The sequence below is a fragment of the Procambarus clarkii genome, chromosome 89 (genome assembly GCF_040958095.1).
Source record: "Procambarus clarkii isolate CNS0578487 chromosome 89, FALCON_Pclarkii_2.0, whole genome shotgun sequence".
Taxonomy (NCBI): Eukaryota; Metazoa; Arthropoda; class Malacostraca; order Decapoda; family Cambaridae; genus Procambarus; species Procambarus clarkii.
This window is the reverse complement of record NC_091238.1, coordinates 10,461,255-10,481,082: the sequence shown is the minus strand read 5'-3', so window position 1 is coordinate 10,481,082 and position 19,828 is coordinate 10,461,255. Positions and strand designations below refer to the sequence as shown.

Genomic DNA, 19,828 nt, shown 5'->3' with positions numbered 1-19,828 from the left:
TTATGTCTATTACATCACTAAACTTCATTTAATAACTATATGCCTGTTAAATAGAAGATTTTAATTGTTAATAGCATTATATTGTCGTTTTAATATGGAACACGTACACATATGCGAAACGTCTAAAGCTGGTGTCCGAAGTGGTAAAAATATTAGTGTGCGATGTTGTCAATGTACGGAGTGTCTTGTATCCGAGTCCATAGGAATTACCGTTTGTCGTGGCGCCATCTATGTTTTGACAGCAGTACTACTAATGTTCCCACGTTATGTGATGATCGCTATACGGGTGTTAGTTACGGTCAGTTGCTCTTCTATATATGTTTATGGACAACGTAGGTGATTTGAGGCAATTTGCGGCCAGAGTGAAATAGTATCCACGCGGTGAGTGATGGAGGAGGATATATACTGCTGTGTACTCGACCAGCGGGTGAGAGGTAAGTTATATCGAACAATTATGGGGAATAGATGGGTTATTTTAAGCGTAGAATGTCAGGTAACCGGTAACTACACAGATGGGGTAGTGTTTTTTTTAAGTCTTTATTTACTAAAGTGGAACATTACATTATGCCTTTAGCTGAACAAGTCTACTGGTGGGGGAAGTAGACGGGTTTTATGAAAGTATTTTACCTAAATATATATTTGTATTTGGTTAACTAGTTCAGCCGTTACCAGAGGGTATTCCTTTTAATCTAATCTTAAAATTCTAGCCGGACGAAGTGATAAAATAAATTGAATAGAACGAAGTGGTTTGCCAGGGTGCTTAACGTTTAGTTTAATTCATTTACTATGCCGCCAATGCTTAAAGAATGCAAGTTAACCATATTTAATTTACCGTAGTTTTACTAGACTAAATACTGTATACCGTTTTTACTCTATTTAATACAGCATGTCGGGTAAATGCCAGTCGCGGAAAGTTCCTAATATGGTAAGCTTTAAAGGAAAATTTTGTAAAGTTAATTTTATCGCTTAAGTTAGCGGCCAATTAACTTGGTCTATTCTGAGGAAAGTTACTAGAATTTAACATTTGCAAGTAGCATCACTTCTTTTTGAGGAACGTGACTAGATACATGAATCGCATAATTTGACTACTGGCTGTTCATGGTTTAGGTTACATAGTTGAGGAAAAGGTGATAAGGTTTGTGATTTTGTGTACTTTGACTTTAGCAGAGATTTTGATAGTGGCACAAAATTGATAAGTGGCTAGCATCATTGGGAGTGCTGACTCAAGTTGATTAGGGCGTGGTTATACCAAAGGAAATAGTATAAATGGGGTTAAATTGGGGGCAGAAATGTTGAAAGTACAGCCTAAAGGCTGTCCTTGGACCTCGGTTATTCACACCAGATTTTGGTTTAGACTGCAATAGTTGCAGAATTAGCATATAAAAAAACTGATGCCCTAAATAGTTTTGAAATGGTTAAGCCTACCAGATGCAGTTTAATGCCGACAAATGTAAAGTTTGGAGGCTAGGTAATGGTAAAGATGAGCTAGATGGTGTAGATTGTTAAGGGTATTAAATTTTTTGCAGGTGGTAAATTCTCCCTCGGCTGGTACTGCTCTCCAGCCTGGGATGTTGATTGGTTAGTCTTCAACTGCCTCCCAACATGGTAGCGAGGTCCTGAGCTGACATGCAGTGAGGAACGTGGAAAGCTTCCTGAATTGGCACATGGTATGGCTCCCTTTCAAACCAGCAGCTGGCACAAATGTTCCAGCCAACATCAGAATAGTGGATAAAGCCCACACTAAAATGTAAGTGTTACAGTAAATGGACCCCCCCCCTCCCTTTTGACACTGAACAGTTGGGAGGAAGGGGGCGGGAATGGAAATTGAGTGCCAAGCCATTGCGACTATATAGCACTTGGAAGGTCAGGATAATGGCCCGTGGGGGGGGGGGGGGATGTGTGGCTTATACAGTAGTTCTATTGCTACAGAATCTTTTGCCATAAGCCAGTGGCACAGCCTATTGGCACTTGCTATTCAGAATCTTCCCCCCTTACATAGTTAATTAAAAAGGAAATGCTGTAGACAAGCTTAACTTTTGAAGGGGGGCAACATTTTCGTTGCCATCAAAGCACATCAGATGCTCTGAGCTAACTTCCCCTAGTCATTAGTGAATGGTGGCTAGTAACTGTAATAGGAACTTTACTGCCATTAGAATCTATGCAGAAGAAGTGTGCGTTTCTGCTGTATCTTTCAGTTTGCTAGAAATTGAAATTGGCGTACTTGCTCAGCAACTACTTGCCCTCTTGTACCATAACATAACCACCACACCACCTCTTCTAAAATAACATCCCATATGATAAACTTCTGCTTTTAATAAATATTTCTAACTTTAATATTAGTTGGCTATTAGCTTGCAAGGTGTATTAATCATTCCCTTGGCAGAACTGTAGCTAAATTGTTCCCACATTTAATCCATTAACAGTAGTGTATCAGGTTCATAAAGAAATTTATAATAAAACGACCAAGTGTGGTAAAGTACTGCAGATGGGGAGATAGAGCCTTAAGCCTGCAGAAGTGTGGTGATAACTGGAAAAAATGTGGCCTTTTATAGTTGCTAGTTTAAAAATATTAATAAATTTAGTAAAATCTTGTCTTGGTAGTTTAGTTGGGTTAAGTATGAATTTTCAGAATAAAAAGCAGTGTATATAGCTTTCGACAGAATGCATTTGTCCACCTAGTAGTAAGCAGTGGTTGTAAAAGAATAAGAATTTATATATATATATATATATATATATATATATATATGTATATATATATATGTATATATATGTGTATGTGTGTGTGTATGTATGTCATACCTAGTAGCCAGAACGCACTTCTTGGCCTACTATGCAAGGCCCGATTTGCCTAATAAGCAAAGTTTTGATGAATTAAAATATTTCCTCTAATTTTTTTCTTATGAAATGATAAAGCTACCCATTTCATTATGTATGAGTTAAATTTTTTTGTATTGGAGTTAAAATTAACGTAGATATATGACCGAACCTAACCAACCCCATCCCACCTAACCTAACCTAACCTATCTTTATAGGTTAGGTAGTCGAAAAACAATTCATAAAAACTTGGCTTATTAGGCAAATCGGGCCTTGCATAGTAGGCAGAGAAGTGCGTTCTGGCTACTAGGTACAACATATATATATAATATATATATATATATATATACTTTTTATTCAAATGTTGTACATAGTTCTTAGTTTGTTTGCAATGTTCCAGAAAGTTAATGTTCATAACTAAAGTTGTTGGAAAATACTTTTTATAGGATGTAGACTTGAAATGCCTATAGCTTTGTTTGTAATTAATAAAGCTGGGGTAACAAGATACTTTAAATATGCCTTTTAAAATGGCAGCTGTTACTGTTAGTGAAATAAAATTGCTATGCAAATAACTTTTTAGTAATAATTTCTGTTCACTTGACAGGTTGTGGAAGGACCTGGCAACAGAGCTACAGAAAAATACTTGCAGATCTACAGTAAGTAGTGTTGTGTACCTTGGAATTGGAGGATAAGTTAATTGCTAAAAACCTGTTAAATATTTGGGCACAAATTATGTATGTAAATTGAATGGGTATGGAAAAGTCTAGGCTTAGGCTAGTGGGTACCATTTCTGCAAACTTAGTTCTTTCAGGAATGTTTTGAATAGAATGTTATGTTTAAATTGTAAAGATTGTAATGCGAGGCATTAGACCTTAAACAGTGTAGTTGAGGGTGTTTTTATTAATAAAATTATAATAAAATAAGCATGTTTGGTTAACTTTCAATGTTTGTTAATTAGCCTTGAAATTGGTTTAATCTATAAATGTAAAATGCCCTAAAAGGGTGGTCTTGAGAATTAAAGTTAATGGCAGGAAAAGTTTAGTTAAAAGAGATAGTATTTTTCCTTGATGAAAGTAAAAAAAATATTCAATGTTTACTTCAGCTTGGTTTAAATTTATATTGTCTTCCAGAATGTGGTTTGGAAAGTCAAGAAGTCCCTCCTTCAACAGAATCAGGCGAGTTGTAGTAAAGGTTAATCTGAATAGATTTGTATAAAATAAAAAAAAAACTTAGTAATAACTTAAACAATATAGCATTGGCTAAAGATAAATGTCAATTGCCATTGAAGTGAAGTTGTGGATAGTTTCTCAAATGACATTTACTGAAACTTTGCAAATTTTTGTGATGCCATATATATTTATATTGCTAAATTAATCTTTACTACTGCTACTAGAATGTAGGTAAGGTAAATTCCTTTAAGAAATTAAACATTTCCCATCTGAATTTTTAAAGTACTGAATGCTAATTTTAAAAGTAAAGCTAGATCAGTTTTAAATCTGAAGTTAATTTGTTTACATATTTTTCAGATGAGTGATGCATGGACTGGCTTGGAGTGAGGCTCCTTTACTCTGCAAAAGGAAATCTACAATGTGGGTGAGTTTGAATTCCATGTTTTAGCTATATCAATGACAGTTAATCATAATTATCTTATCTAGTCCATTTATAGGTGTGTAACAATGTCCTACTGTTACAACCCACAGGGATTGATGCAGTTTGTACTGATCCTACCCCATTTCATAGAAGGGGACCAGGCAGTCTTGCAGATTTCCCTGTCCTGGCTTTTTCAGAGCTTTGCTCTACTACCCATCTAATAGATGGACTAGAATTGCATAGGTTTAGGGACCCTTAACAATGGTGACATTGTTAATTCTCACAGGGCTTGTTTGCTGAATGGGTGGATACATCTAACACTTTAGTGCCTGGCATGCATTGTACAGTGCTTTCAGTAAAGCATATGTACAATGTGTTGATGGCACTAAAGTGGTGGATGTAATGCACCCATTCAGGGAACAAGCTCTGCACTGAAACCAGAGTAAGGGATAGGCCTTGCTGAGCCTATCTTAAAAGATAGGATGTTAGGATTTTTTGGGCTTATTATTAGGCATTGGTGATAATAAAAGTAGTGTCCCTGTTTAATGTTTATTTTTCTTTTACAGGTGATTGTCTCTGGAGTTGTCTTGGCCTTTTGGATCTTCTGTTCTTCTAGGAGCATCTGTCTCACAACCTGAAACAGTAATAAATATTAGATGTATTATAAATACTGTATGTAAAACTTATTAAATAAAACAATTTTAATGAAACTACTTTATATACCTTATCCTGAAATTGTTTACTACTATTGATGCAATGTTTAAACATCTGAAATTTTACTTTGAAAATAAATACTTGGTAAAATTTACACCTATTTGTAACTTGTTACATAGGTGCATCCAAAGTGTACTACCTATTCAATTTACATAAAATAACATTGCAAATTAGTCTGAAATATTAAAGTGGAAGAAACTTTACTTTCAAATATGAAAACTAAAATATTGACTAAGGTGTTGCATAGCTTTAAATTAAGCTTTTTACAAATTATGATTGAATTAACTAAAGATCATTATTAAATTTAAAAACATTAGAAAAGTGACACTGAAGCATCTATACAACATGGTTTTCACCAAGTCTTTTGTAACTTAAATTTAATCACAGATCTTAAATGATTTGTCTGCCAAACTCTTCAGATATTTGAAATATTTTCCCTAGATTTCAACCATCATTGTTTGAAAGGGGCAAAACCAGATTACTGTCAATTAGTTTGACCTAACATCTGCAAGGTCCTGAAGGAATGGATTTTTTTTTGTAAAACTGTTTGCTAAAACCAAACCCTGCCCACATTCTTTTTTAAGACGTGCTAATTGCAACATTACCAAAGTACTTAAGTACCAAATGAAAGACTAGGAAGCAACTAACAGGTACATAGTAGGAAGGACAAAAGAATGGTTGAGGACCCTTTCATTTCTTTTTAACATTAATGACTGGGGAAAAATGCTGTCATACCACAAGGGGTCTTAACCCTTGTCATATACATCATTGACATTAATCAAATTATTACCAACCACAAAAATTGCTGATAACATTTGTTATAAAAAATAATAATGTTATATTGAGGCCATAATGCAGATCTCTAACTCTACAAATAGTAACAAGACTGGCAATTTCTTAATACAAAACAAAAAAAAATCCAAGACCTTGCATGTGAGCCAGAACAATCCATATCACAACTACCACATTAAAATGAAACAACAATGAAGGTAATTATCAAAAGAAGGCACCAAACCGGGAAGGCTATGTAGCACCATCAAAGTGCGAAATAATCAGAGGGCACTAAATATCACCAAGAATGCCAATACGAGAACAAAAACGCACAAGGCGAACGATATCAAAAGTATCCGATTCACCTAGAATTCTATCGAGGGACAAGTGACTGCGAGGGACAGTCGGAAAACAAGACACACGCTCGTCCTGCAATTCAGGACATTCAACAAGGATATGCACAACTGTAAGAGGGACAACGCAATTCGGACAATAAGGAGCAGGGCGGCGCTCCATTAAGTGACCGTGGGTTAAGCGGGTATGACCAACCCACACCCGTGCCAAAGCAGTGTCCCACCGCCGGTTACGGTGGTAGGAGGAAGGCCACGGGGACACACTAAGTTTGAGAGTACGCAGCTCGTTACCAACCACAGAGGACCAACAACCCTGCCAACGGGGAAGAATGAATAACAGGATAAAAGTCGGAATAAGGAATACCTTTACGGGAGATAGGACAAGAACGGATAGCATCCGCACGCTCATATTAACACCAATATGGCTGGGAACCCAGCAAAACTCTACTGATTTAAATTTACTAGAAATAAGAAACAGCCAATGTTGAATCTCAATGACCACCGGATGGACAGGATTAAAGGATTCTAGAGCCATGAGGGCAATGCAAGTGTCAACTACAAACACAGAGGAGGATTGACAGCGAGAAAAGAGTTGATGAAGAGCATAGAGAATAGCATAAAGTTCTGCCATGAAGAAGCTAGTCTCCGGAGGCAGGAGACACAAAGGTGCAGTCAGGAAAAACAACAGAGTAGCCTACACCGTCTGCAGACTTAAGACCCATTGGTGAAGACGGAAATAGAGTGGAAGTGTGAAGAAAAGTGTTCAAGGAAAAGGTGATTTAGAACTGTAGGAGGGGTAAAAGTTTTAGTCATGTGGGTCAAGGCTTACAGAATTTAGGAACGGGGACCCCTCCATAGGGGCAAAGACGGAATGACACGAGGGGAAATATTGGTAACACAAACTGAAAGAGCATTTTGTAAGAGAGACAACCGTACAGAAAGAGATAGGTGGTGAAGGGGAACAGGAACCACAGGATGGGTAAAGGTCAAGGCATGACATAAGCAAGAGTGAGGGTGCTGTAAGGACCGTGCAAGGTGGAGAAGACAGTAGCGATCATGGCGATCCTGTAGAAACAGGACGCAGTTTCAACATACAGACTTAGGGTAGGTGTCGAAGGAAAGGTACCAGAGCTGAGCCGTAACCCAGTATGATGCAGTGTGTCCAGATGGTGAAGGGTAGAAGGAGAAGCAGACGAGTAAACAGGGCCATAATCGAGTTTAGACAGAACGAGAGAGGAATGTAAAGAGAGGAGCAGTGTCGATTAGCTCCCCAAGAAGTATGGGACATGACCTAAAGTTAGTTAAGGGCCTTAGAGCATTCAACTCGGACGTAAAAAATATGGGGCGACAAAGACAAACGAGTGTCAAAGATTAGCCCTAAAAGCTTTAGCAGATTCTTTGTACAAAAGGGGATGACCCCTGTTACCTAACAGTAAATAGGTATCTGGGAGTTAGCTGTTACAGGCTGCTTCCTAGGGGGGTGCGTGTGTGGGAGAAAAAAAATTTAGTAGTTAACCACTGAACTGCTCTGTCTCCAAATAACACCCTGGTGCACAAGAAATAAATTCTTTCCAAAAAATTTTTTTCTCTTCTTATATTGTTAAAATGCAGAGTCTGATCACGGGGAAACTAAACAAAAAATATTGTATGTGACTTACTTTAGCTGCGATGGAGCTGGGAAGTTGAGCAAATTATGGGCGCTGAGCGTTGGAGTGATGGGGGTCTGTCGGCCCCGCCACCCCGTGCGACGGCAGTTGCTGTGAATAAAATGTTGTGCAATTATTTTGAAGTTTCTCATTCATTTCTTCTTTTTTTTTTTGCTGTAATATTATTTAAAAGTGTGTAATTTGTGGAATTTATATAATTCAAAGTATAGAACATCGCTATGCTCAAAATTATGGGCCTCATATATGCGACATATTCTACAATCAAACAGTGTTTTTGCTGTTATTACACTATATACACACATTGTATATACCCATATACGTATGTATTCACCATAACGATCCACTATGTTGGTATGGTGAGCCCAAAAAACATGAGTGAGCTGCCACACCCTGCCAGTCCTCCCTCCCTCCTCCAACACATTACTCGCCAACATTCCTCCTCCCAAAATACTGTTATTGTGTTTATTACACTATTTACACACGTTATGTATAAGTATGTACATGTTTTATTCATGTACATACGTACATACTTGCCACCTCCTCACCTCTCTCTCTTGCCTACTTAATGCTCTTGCTTCCCTCATCTCATCACAATCGACTTTATAATGGTCCAGGACGGATCGAAATGTCGTCGTCTATTCAATTTCCAGTGTGTGGTTTGGTCAACAATGAAATCTTCATGCAAGATCTTATAAAGAAAACCCCTAGAACGAGTTTTGCAGATACGAAAGAGTTTAAGGTGAGTAGGGAATGGTTTGAGAAATTTTGAAAAAAGACGTGGTATTCATAGTGTTGTGAGGCATGGTGAGGGTGCCAGCTCAGACAAAGTAGGGGCTGAAAGATTTGTTCGTGATTTTAAAGATTTTGTAGATACTGTATTGATGGATATATTCCACAACAAGTGTTTAATTGTGAGGAGACATGGCTATTCTGGAAAAAATTGCCGAAGAGGACATACATTACCCAAGAGGAGACGTCACTGCCCGGACACAAGCTAACTTGGGCTAACTTGTGTCAGGATAGGCTAACTCTTGTGCTGTGTGGCGATTTGAAAATTAAACCCTTGCTCGTGTATCATTCCGAAAATCCAAGAGTTTTAAAAAATATATAACGTGCAGAAAAACTGTGATGTAGAGTGGTTTGCCCTGCCATCAAAAAATATCTGCAAGAGAAAAGTTTGACACTAAAGGGCCTGCTTCTCGACAATGCTCCTGCTCATCCTCCAGACTTGGAGGATGCATTGTTGGGGCCACTTTTTTTTTTTTTTAGGGATATTCCTGCATGGGCCCTAAGTTTCTGGCTAATGAACCAATGACATGAAGGAGGAGTTTTCAACCTACCTTGTGTTAGGTGTGCAGGGGTCAATAGGCTGAACATAATGTCAGGAGCAAAGGGGGGCGTTTGCCTCTTCAAACACAATTGTGACCATCTTCATCTCTTCGAACTATCCTAAATGCTCTCTTCACCTGTCTGACCAAATTGGGTGTCCAGACCACCTTTGAATCTGAAATTGTAAAATTAATAGTGATTTCAGAATATTCAGTCCATTTATACTAACAAAATTATATACAGTATACTGTAATTGAAATTTTACAGAATGATAAAGGCAATTTAGTAACTTTGTTAAAATGCACACGGGGGAAATACATGAAAATAGGTTAATATGGTTTGTAAGGTTGATGGGAAATGTTTATTACTTTTATGATTTAAAAGATGTATAGCCCTGATACTCCATCCTGGGTGCATTCCACCAGGTAATGACCACAGCAAAAGTTTTCCACGAGGCTCTATTGTCACACAAACTTTTCACATTTTCAAACTTGATTCATCTTTCCCCCCCCCCCCCCTCGTTCCAGGGGTTTTCTTTAAAAGGTCTTCATGCAAATGCCCTGGTTTCTCACAAATGATGGCCTCTGAAATGCTATCACCTGCTAACTCCTTGTTGTGTATCCAAATTAATAAAAACTTTTTAACATCCTCAAGTGTTTGTGTTCTTTGTTTCGGGATTGTTGATATGCCTTTTGCCACATTAATGCTCATAATGTCCTTTTTCTTAGCAAGTATAGTGCATATTGTTGACATAGATTTGTTGTACTGCCTAGCTAGTTTAACAACCTGTGCACCGTTTTGACGTTTATGAATGCTCTCTTGTTTTTCCTCTATGGTCATTCTCACATGTGTTTTCTTGGCTTGAACCTTACCACTCGCTTTCTTGGGACTCATGGCAAGATATATAATAACAAATTTTATGTTCAAATAGCCAAAAATCCCAAAACAAATGTAATGATTTATAAAGAATTCAGGCGCGATAGTTACTAGGTAGGAGACACTGGTAAACTGAGGTGCGATCACCATGCCACCACGCGCTAGGTCAGCCCATACGCATATCAACAAACTCATTTCCCGAGGCAAAGTTTGTATCCCGATTCAAATTTTTCGAAGAAATTAGGCTCGTAACCCGAAAAGTTCATAAATATTCATTCGTAAGCCGAGGTGACACTATATATAAGTAAAAAATAAAAATTTTGTAGATACACTGAGCTGTATTGATGGATACATTCCACAACAAGTGTTTAATCGTGAGGAGACATAGCTATTCTGGAAAAAATTGCCGAAGAGGACATACATTACCCAAGAGGAGACGTCACTGCCTGGACACAAGCTAACTTGGGCTAACTTGTGTCAGGATAGGCTAACTCTTGTGCTGTGTGGCGATTTGAAAATTAAACCCTTGCTCGTGTATCATTCCGAAAATCCAAGAGTTTTAAAAAATATATAACGTGCAGAAAAACTGTGATGTGGAGTGGTTTGCCCTGCCATCAAAAAATATCTGCAAGAGAAAAGTTTGACACTCAAGGTCCTGCTTCTCGACAATGCTCCTGCTCATCCTCCAGACTTGGAAGATGCATTGTTGGGGCCACTTTTTTTTTTTTTAGGGATATTCCTACATGAGCCCTGAGTTTCTGGCTAATGTACCAATGACATGAAGGAGGAGTTTTCAACCTACCTTGTGTTAGGTGTGCAGAGGTCAATGGTTGAACATAATGTCAGGAGCAAAGGGGGGCGTTTGCCTCTTCGAACACAATTGCGACCATCTTCATCTCTTCGAACTATCCTAAATGCTCTCTTCACCTGTCTGACCAAATTGGGTGTCCAGACCACCTTTGAATCTGAAATTGTAAAATTAATAGCAATTTCAGAATATTCAGTCCATTTATACTAACAAAATTATACATACAGTACTGTAATTGAAATTTTACAGAATGATAAAGGCAATATAGTAACTTTGTTAAAATGCACATGGGGGAAATACATGAAAATAAGTTAATATTGTTTGTAAGGTTGATGGGAAATGTTTATTACTTTTATGATTTAAAAGATGTATAGCCCTAATACTCCATCCTGGGTGCATTCCACCAGGTAATGACCACAGCAAAAGTTTTCCACGAGGCTCTATTGTCACACAAACTTTTCACATTTTCAAACTTGATTCATCTTTCCCCCCCCCCCCCTCGTTCCAGGGGTTTTCTTTAAAAGGTCTTCATGCAAATGCCTTGGTTTCTCACAAATGATGGCCTCTGAAATGCTATCACCTGCTAACTCCTTGTTGTGTATCCAAATTAATAAAAACTTTTTAACATCCTCAAGTGTTTGTGTTCTTTGTTTCGGGATTGTTGATATGCCTTTTGCCACTTTAATGTTCATAATGTCCTTTTTCTTAGCAAGTACAGTGCATATTGTTGACATAGATTTGTTGTACTGCCTAGCTATTTCAACAACCTGTGCACCATTTTGATGTTTATGAATGCTCTCTTGTTTTTCCTCTATGGTCATTCTCACATGTGTTTTCTTGGCTTGAACCTTACCACTCGCTTTCTTGGGACTCATGGCAAGATATATCATAACAAATTTTATGTTCAAATAGCCAAAAATCCCAAAACAAATGTAATGCTTTACAAAGAATTCAGGCGCGATACTTACTAGGCAGGAGACACTGGTAAACTGAGGCGCGATCACCATGCCACCACGCGCTAGGTCAGCCCATACGTATATCAACAAACTCCTTTCCCGAGGCAAAGTTTGTAACCCGATTCAAATTTTTCGAAGAAATTAGGCTCGTAACCCGAAAAGTTCATAAATATTCATTCGTAAGCCGAGGTGTCACTATATATAACTAAAAAATTGAACTCAGGATTACTTTCAACCCCCACCCCTTTTGCTCTATCCATCGCCACCTACCTTCACCCCCCTCTATGATGTACTCTTCCATAGACACCTACCTTTGCCCCCCTCCTCCCCTCTACTCCTCCATCATCACCTACCTTCACACCCCCTCCCTTCTCCTCCTCCATCGTCACCTTCCTTTCACCCTCCTCTATGATGTACTCTTCCATAGACACCTACATTCACTGCATATAATGCTCCCCTCTACTCCTCCATCGTCACCTACTTACACCCCCCCCCTCCGCTCTACTCCTCCAGGGTCGCAGACAATTTCACGAGCGTGAGAACTACGAGTTCTCTAACTACTCTCACACTCCTACTCTCTCACCAGTGAGGGGGAGGGAAGGAGGGAGGAAATGAAGGAAGAAAGGTCGGGGAGAGAGAATAGGCAGGGGGGAGGAGGGCCTAGATACATTTCTTCCATATAGATAGGTAGACTGAGGGAGAGCTGCTTGCCAAGAGCCCTATCAGACAGGCTTCTTATTCCTCAACCCTCCCTAATATGCCACATCCTGGTCAGGACAACTTGCTCGATTGTTATTCTTGGTGTGACTCGAGAACTGACCTCGAGGCGGGGCATGGGCATGGATTATCTCCCTGGGGCACGCACCTCCCTGCCCCAGCTCTCTCTCTCTCTCACATAATCTATCAAGGGTCTAACATGAGGTCATTGTGCCTACCAGAAGTGTATATGTCCAAGGCTGGCCACCTGTCTGAACCATTCAAATGTATAAACACGTAATTAGTCTATTAAAATTATATATAATGCTACAATTATAAATTAATTTGTTCATGGTCATTCGTTTATCAGTATTTTAATATGAGGTATATATACGCATGTATGTATACGTTGACGTACACATATATAATTATGTGTATAGAATGATTATGATTATGTGTAATCATATATGATTATATCTAATGGAATGCATTAGTAAGTGATGTGGTGGAGGCTGACTCCATACACAGGTTCAAGTGTAGATATGATAGAGCCCAATAGGCTCAGAAACCTGTACACCTGTTGATTGACGGTTGAGAGGTGGAACTAAAGAGCCAGAGCTCAACCCCAGCAAGCACAATTAGGCGAGTATATGAACGAATGCACATGTACACTTTCAAATGAATTAAGATACCTTGAGATACACAATGACTTAGTTTAAATAGTTTAAACACATTATGGTACTGATTTTGACATGCTGATGTCTGGAAGGGAGAGGGGTGTGGGGGGTTATTGTCTGAGGTGGAGGACCAGAGGAGGGGGTCAGTGGAAGGATGGTGGCTGGAGGGATGCCATTGTTCTAATGGTTATGAAAACAATTATTGATGGCAGGAATTCAGTGGGTGTGTACTTCACCCGCACCATCACCATACTGTGCCCTGCTACAACCCCCCCCCCCCACTCCACCCATGCTGTGCGGGGCGTATTACACATTATGAGATAACCGACTGTCTGTCCATTCCTGTCTTTTCGTTATGCTGCCCTTCCTTTTGAAAATTGTCTGCTTTATCGACTTCCTTCAAGACCACACGTTAGCCTCTTATCACGCCCTCTTACCACTCTCAGGGAGCCGGCTCTTCTATACAATAGTTACCACTCAGTCCCCAAGGTGAAAGAGTGTCCGGGCATATGACTTGTTACGTGTACTTATTTGCGATTCGTTTGGGCTGTCACGTGTGGTGATTAGTGTTGGGTAAGGCTAGGCCAGGTCAGGTCAGACTAGGCCAGGTCAGACTAGGCTAGGTAAGGCTACGCCAGGTCAGGTCTGGTCAGGTCTGGCTAGGCCAGGTCTGGTCAGGTCTGGCTAGGCCAGGTCTGGTCAGGTCTGGCTAGGCCAGGTCTGGCTAGGCCAGGTCAGGCCAGGCCAGGCTAGGCAGGGTGAGAGAAGTAAAGCGGCAGGTACTTACGTTTCCGAGAAAGTAGCGGCGGTAGTATATTGTGGATTTAGATTCGACGACATCCTGAAGCTAGTAGGTGGCGGCCTCATCGCTCTCGAACTTCTTGTTGTTGTAGGGGATACGAGGCACACCCAATATCCCCCTTACATTGATCACATCGCACACTAATATTTTTACTATTTCGGACACCAGATTTGTCTGTTTCGTATATGTATAATTGTTCAATATTAAAACCACAATAGAATGCTCTAAGTGTTTTCGTATATTAATACATCTTCAGAAGGAATGGTTCGCTCTGAAGATGTATTAATATAAGAAAGTACTAAAGGAAATTCCTGTTTCAATTCTTTCTCCGTGGTCTGACACTCTTATTATATATTGTATATACTGAATTATATATACTATGCTTATATAATATATACTGAAATATTGTTACATTTAACGTATGAAACAAAGTATATATCTGTATTTTTAATAAAATATAAAACATTAATATTTATCAACGTATCTCTGTGAATTACATAATTGATCAGTATTGTACAGCCTGTGATCTCCACCTGGCTGGCCACTGATACCTAAGTAGCTTTCATGTGTCCGGACACCGGCGATAGGATTGTATTATTTAACTTTAAAGAGAGAGATATTTCTTGAAATGTTGTCACATTAACGTCTACATCTTCCTTCCTTCTGACATATAGATTTTAAGGTTAATTAGCATATATGGAAATAAATTACACAATTTATAGGCTGGTGTGAAGGGCTTCACACTCTTAGAGCAAGCCATCAAGAAACTGTACAGTATCAAATGCATATATCTTCGCTTTCACTTCAGTTATATTTATGACAAGTATTTAAAGTGTAGCTTATATTTCTGCCTTTCTGTTGACATAGAAAACTTTCGTTTATTACATTATCTAGATAAAATTAGCATTGATCTTCAAAAGGTTGTAGTTGTAACTTCCATTATAAACAACATTATTATTGCAAACAGTAGGAGTTTCAAAGTCTCATTTGTATGGATACCTTCTCATATAGGTGTTGTCCAGCATGATGACACAAACAAGGCAGCTCAAACTGAATGTGATAAGCCTGAAGTTGAGTGGGATATGGGCATTCCAATCTCTTCTGTCAAAGCCGCAATATTTTAGGAAATTAGGGAAGACAGAAGAGCAGTCACTGACACACAAAAGCCAGAAAGCAAGAGTATAAAGAGCTATGACATGTTTATGTGCCTCTGTAACCTTTTCCACTACCGCCCACAAGATGATATATGGGGTGCATAATTAATGAACTAAACTAAGTAAACATGTTTAGAATCGAGAATTATATGAACGGACAGCATAAAACTTCCACTAGTGTCACAATGACAGTGTGACATTGTAATTGCCAGAATTAGGCTAGGATATCGATATGTATCGCAGGTGGCTGCAGGTAATGAATAGCCCCCAATGGTGAATATTCCAATTGTAAACTATGTGAACAAGAGCTGGGACATACTCACCAACACTATATCTGTGATTGCCCTGTTATAAGTGACTTCAGACCAAATGGTATAAGGTACTTTGAACTCTGTAATTACTTCATACACTTAGGAATATTGGAAGATATTCTTAAGCTGTACCCGGATTTTGCTAACGGAGGCTAATAGATCAGCCTTATATTTTATGTTCTCACCTGATTGTTACCTTGAGGTAGGCCCGTAAATGGTAGTCCTCTTGAACCATTAACAGTATCAATAGATGATACTGGAGATCTGTGGAGGTGCGACTGGACCCTGCGTGACGGGAGATGTATCCCTTGTTTCTTGTGATTGATTGATGAGGATTAAGCCACCCAAAAGGTAGCACGGGCATGAATAGCCCGTAAGTGGTGTTCTTGTTAGTCACAGTTGATTTTTTTTTATTGAGGCTGGTATTTTATCCCCTGATTCCATGTATAACTAACCATCCTGTGAGATGGGAATATTTAATGAACTTATAGCTAGTTTTTGATATACACTGTGTAATCTTTCATATAGAATAGGGTAGCAGCACATTACTGTGTATACCTAAGCTTGTTAATAATAACAAAAAAAAAGTTAGTTTCTATCGATAGGGAGAGCGATGGTTCAAAAATCCTTCTTTAAAATATGAATATCTTTCCTATCTCACTAAGATCTAATCTCTGTGATTAAAATGCAAAATTGACTTTGTCACTGCCTTTTTGATAACGTATACAATCATAAGCTTATTTGTGAATCTCTATTAAACAGTAAATCAGAGAGCGTGTAAGGTTCCGTGTTCCATGTCCGAAGAAACAGGGAGATTTTACATAAATATAGTACATGATAGTTTAAGTAGCGAACGCATACCAACAAATAACGATTAGTATCTATAACAAAAATATTGTTCTATGGAGTTGATTTAACTTCCAACCATGTATTTTTAAATAATCTTTAACGTTTTCTGGCTAGTTATGTTAGATTTGATTAAAAATACGCATTCTACTTGTTAATATCGTTAGATTTGATTAAAAATACGCATTCTACTTGTTAACATCATAAATTAAATTTGCGATAATTTGAGCAGAGAAGTTCGACGACTGGATCACTGTGTACAGAAGATTGATATGCCAGCAAACACTTTCCAGAGAGCAATATATCTTGGATAAGTCGCTCCACGATATTGTTGCTTGGACCATCGACTTCCTTTGATATTACATATTTACATCTTATTTTGTTATGAAATGATATTTTTTCAGAGTAAAATTATGTTTTCTCATTTTCTGCATCCAGCATCCACATTATAGTGAGTAAATATACCATATTACTTCATTGCTTACGTAATGCTAGGAAGGTTTGAGTAGCTTTGGGTCTTTAGTGGACAGAATCTCCAATAGATGAGGCGAGAGTCGCCCCATCTCTCTCGACCGGGCGGGACTCGAAACTTAAATTAAAATTGCTATATCATTGGTCTCCAACATGATATATTTCCTTTGATGCACTCACAATAACGATTATAGCTCTGTCTTTCTGGAGGCATGTAATATTTTAGGCTTTATTAGCGTATCTTTGTTAATTACACAACATATTGGCAAGTGCGTAGGCGTCTGCACTCCATGACCGAAAAGCTACTGAACGCCACTATAAAAACATATATATCTTCACTTGAGCTTTAAATATGTCTAATGTAATGTATTTAAAATAAAGCTTATATTTCTATCTTTCTTAAGACGTGTAAAACATTTGTGTTTATTAACGAATTTACGTAAAATAAACATTCTTCTGAGAGTTGCTCTGTCGCTCAGTCTATGTGGGGGTCGGAGCTCGGCGATTATTAAAATACATGAATCTTCATTAGAACTTTAATTATGTCTATGATAAAGTGTTTAAAATGAGCCTTATATTCCTATCTTTCTTGAGGCATATAAAAAAATTACGATTATTTACAAATTTACGTGAAATAAGCATTGTTCTGAGAGAGAGTTGCTCCGTCGATCGATCTGTCCGGAGTCGGAGCTCGGCTATTATAAAAGTACACGTATCTTCGCTTTAAATTTAAATATGCCCATGGTAAGGTATTTAGAACGAAGCTTATATATCTGTCTTTCTTGTGACATATAAAACTCTTACGTTTATTAAGGAATCTGCGTGAAATAGGCATGGTTCTGAGATGAATGCTGCGGTTTTCGAGTTTGACGAGCGATGAAAACTGCCACTTTTATACAACTACAAATATCTTCGGTTTTACTTAAAATATTTGTCTGGTAGAGGTTTTACATATAGATCGCGTTTCTGTCTTTCTTCTGACTAATAAATAATTTTGGTTTAATCAGTTATCAAGATGTTTTCAACAATATTCTTTCAGCGTTCGTCTTTTCCAACTTGGGCGACCCTTTTGCAAGCGCGATACTTGGGTTAACCCATCCTATAGTTGGGTCTGTTTCCAACTGGGGTTCGAATACGTTACACAACATACACAACATTACGTTATAAGCAGCAGCAGCCAATGGGGAGCGAGTTAGCATGATATGGCCACGAGCACGAACATATATCCACTTTCACACAAATAACTTTCATACATAAAACCATCATTTCATCATCAAAATGTTGTTGTGTTGATTTAGGGGCGACGACGATCGTGGGATCGGATGCGCCCCGGCTGCCCGATACCGGGAAATAGCGAAGGGATGGGGCCCCTATAGTCTCTTCAGGCCATAGACCATACAATCTCCTCAGGCGACAAATTTTACAGTCTCTTCAGGCCGCGGACATGACGGATGAAGCGGAAGGTATGGCGAAGGATGTCATGACGGACGTCTTCATCTCTCGCACCTGCCCCGTCAAGGAGAACGGGAACTGTGAGGCGGGGAATATTCAGCCTACGAACGTTTCATCATCAAAATATGCATCACTGTTATACATGATATTAGAGATCATATATGACAAGGGGGTTAACGGAAGTTATAAGTGGCGTCAAGGCCGTGCTCTGCTATTGGTTGAGGGGAGAGCCGCGCCCACCGCACCAGCCAATAGGAGCGCGGGTGACGCAGAGGCCAGGCAAGAGTATAAAGAAACCTTTTACCTGCGACTTGTATAAATCCTGGGATGAAGGCGCAGTTAATGCTTGACATCACTGCTTGTTTCCATAAAAATACATTATCCCACATTTTCGCTGCATTTCCCTGACTTCAGACGTCATTTCCTGTTGGGGGATGCTTGCATCAGCTGGGATTACTGTTGCGTCATGCCGCCCAACCTTCCCCTCTCACCACCTTTAACTAACATCTTATTAGTTAAGGAAATAAAATAAGATTATATAGTTAAAACAAATTTATTATTGAAATTTCGTATGGTAAAATTACATAGGCAAAGTAAGTAAATTAGGTAGGCTGATAATTATGATGTAGAGGAAAGTATTGTGTAGAAGTGCAGGAAACTTGAGAATTGTTATAGTTGAGGCGGAGATGATGGGGTCGGTGAGACTAGGGTTAGGTAGAGGTGGTTTGTCACCTCCAGGATGAGGAAGTTATCGCCATGTGAGATGACCCCGTGAGAGTGATGGCTGGTCGATAGACAGAATGTGGCGGGAGAAGTTTTGTCAGTGGTGGGGGAATATTGGTGGTGGTGGGGAAGAACCGTTGTCGATGCTAGTGATGGTGGGGAAAAACCGTTGTCGATGCCAGTGGTGGTGGGGAAGAACCGTTGTTGATGCCAGTGGTGGTGGGGAAGAACCGTTGTCGACGCCAGTTATGGTGGCGGGGGAGTATTGTTGGTGGTGGGGAAGAACCGTTGTCGATGCTAGTGGTGGTGGTATTTACCTATCAGTACCTAAGTAGGAGTGAGGTGTAGCACTTCACGCACCGCTTACTAGCCTTGGTGTACCTGTTGCGTTATAACTTAACTATTCTGACGTGTAACTTTTTTGTCGAATGTGATCTTAAAGTTGTGTATGGAAGTGGCTTTCTCAACATCATCTTTACGAACGTTCCAGTTGTTGACAACCCGTACCACGGGGATTTCCTTACATTCCTTCGTCTCATTTGCGTTTCCAGCTTTCACCCGTGTCCTCTTTTTTTTTTTTTTTTTTTTTTTTGAGATATATACAAGAGTTGTTACATTCTTGTAGAGCCACTAGTACGCGTAGCGTTTCGGGCAAGTCCCTGGAATACGATCCCCTGCCGCGAAGAATCGTTTTTTCATCCAAGTACACATTTTACTGTTGCGTTAAACAGAGGCTACAGTTAAGGAATTGCGCCCAGTAAATCCTCCCCGGCCAGGATACGAACCCATGACATAGCGCTCGCGGAACGCCAGGCGAG

The 19,828-nt window shown here is 39.1% G+C and overlaps 2 long non-coding RNA genes across 4 annotated transcripts in view; one reads left to right on the top strand and one right to left on the bottom strand.

Annotated features, from left to right (window-relative positions):
* Positions 1–279: 279 nt before the first annotated feature.
* LOC138359155 (uncharacterized) lies at positions 280–5,114 on the top strand. 2 transcript variants are annotated; one of them, XR_011225790.1, is made up of 6 exons: positions 280–434; positions 1,527–1,747; positions 3,419–3,470; positions 3,945–3,989; positions 4,341–4,407; positions 4,971–5,114. It is a non-coding gene; the product is annotated as an uncharacterized lncRNA (long non-coding RNA). The 2 variants fall into 2 exon arrangements; XR_011225791.1 differs by having other exon boundaries at positions 3,945–4,005.
* LOC138359154 (uncharacterized) overlaps positions 4,940–19,828 on the bottom strand; it is a 15,245-nt gene continuing 356 nt past the window's right edge. Inside the window, exons 1-8 of one of the 2 annotated variants that reach the window (XR_011225789.1) lie at positions 18,592–18,780; positions 18,089–18,341; positions 15,704–15,977; positions 14,039–14,227; positions 10,917–11,079; positions 9,250–9,413; positions 7,901–7,999; positions 4,940–5,038 (exon numbers count right to left, since the gene is read on the bottom strand). This is a non-coding gene — a long non-coding RNA (uncharacterized lncRNA). Of the gene's footprint in view, positions 5,039–7,900; positions 8,000–9,249; positions 9,414–10,916; positions 11,080–14,038; positions 14,228–15,703; positions 18,342–18,591 lie in introns of both variants that reach the window. The other variant, XR_011225787.1, reaches the window with a different exon arrangement.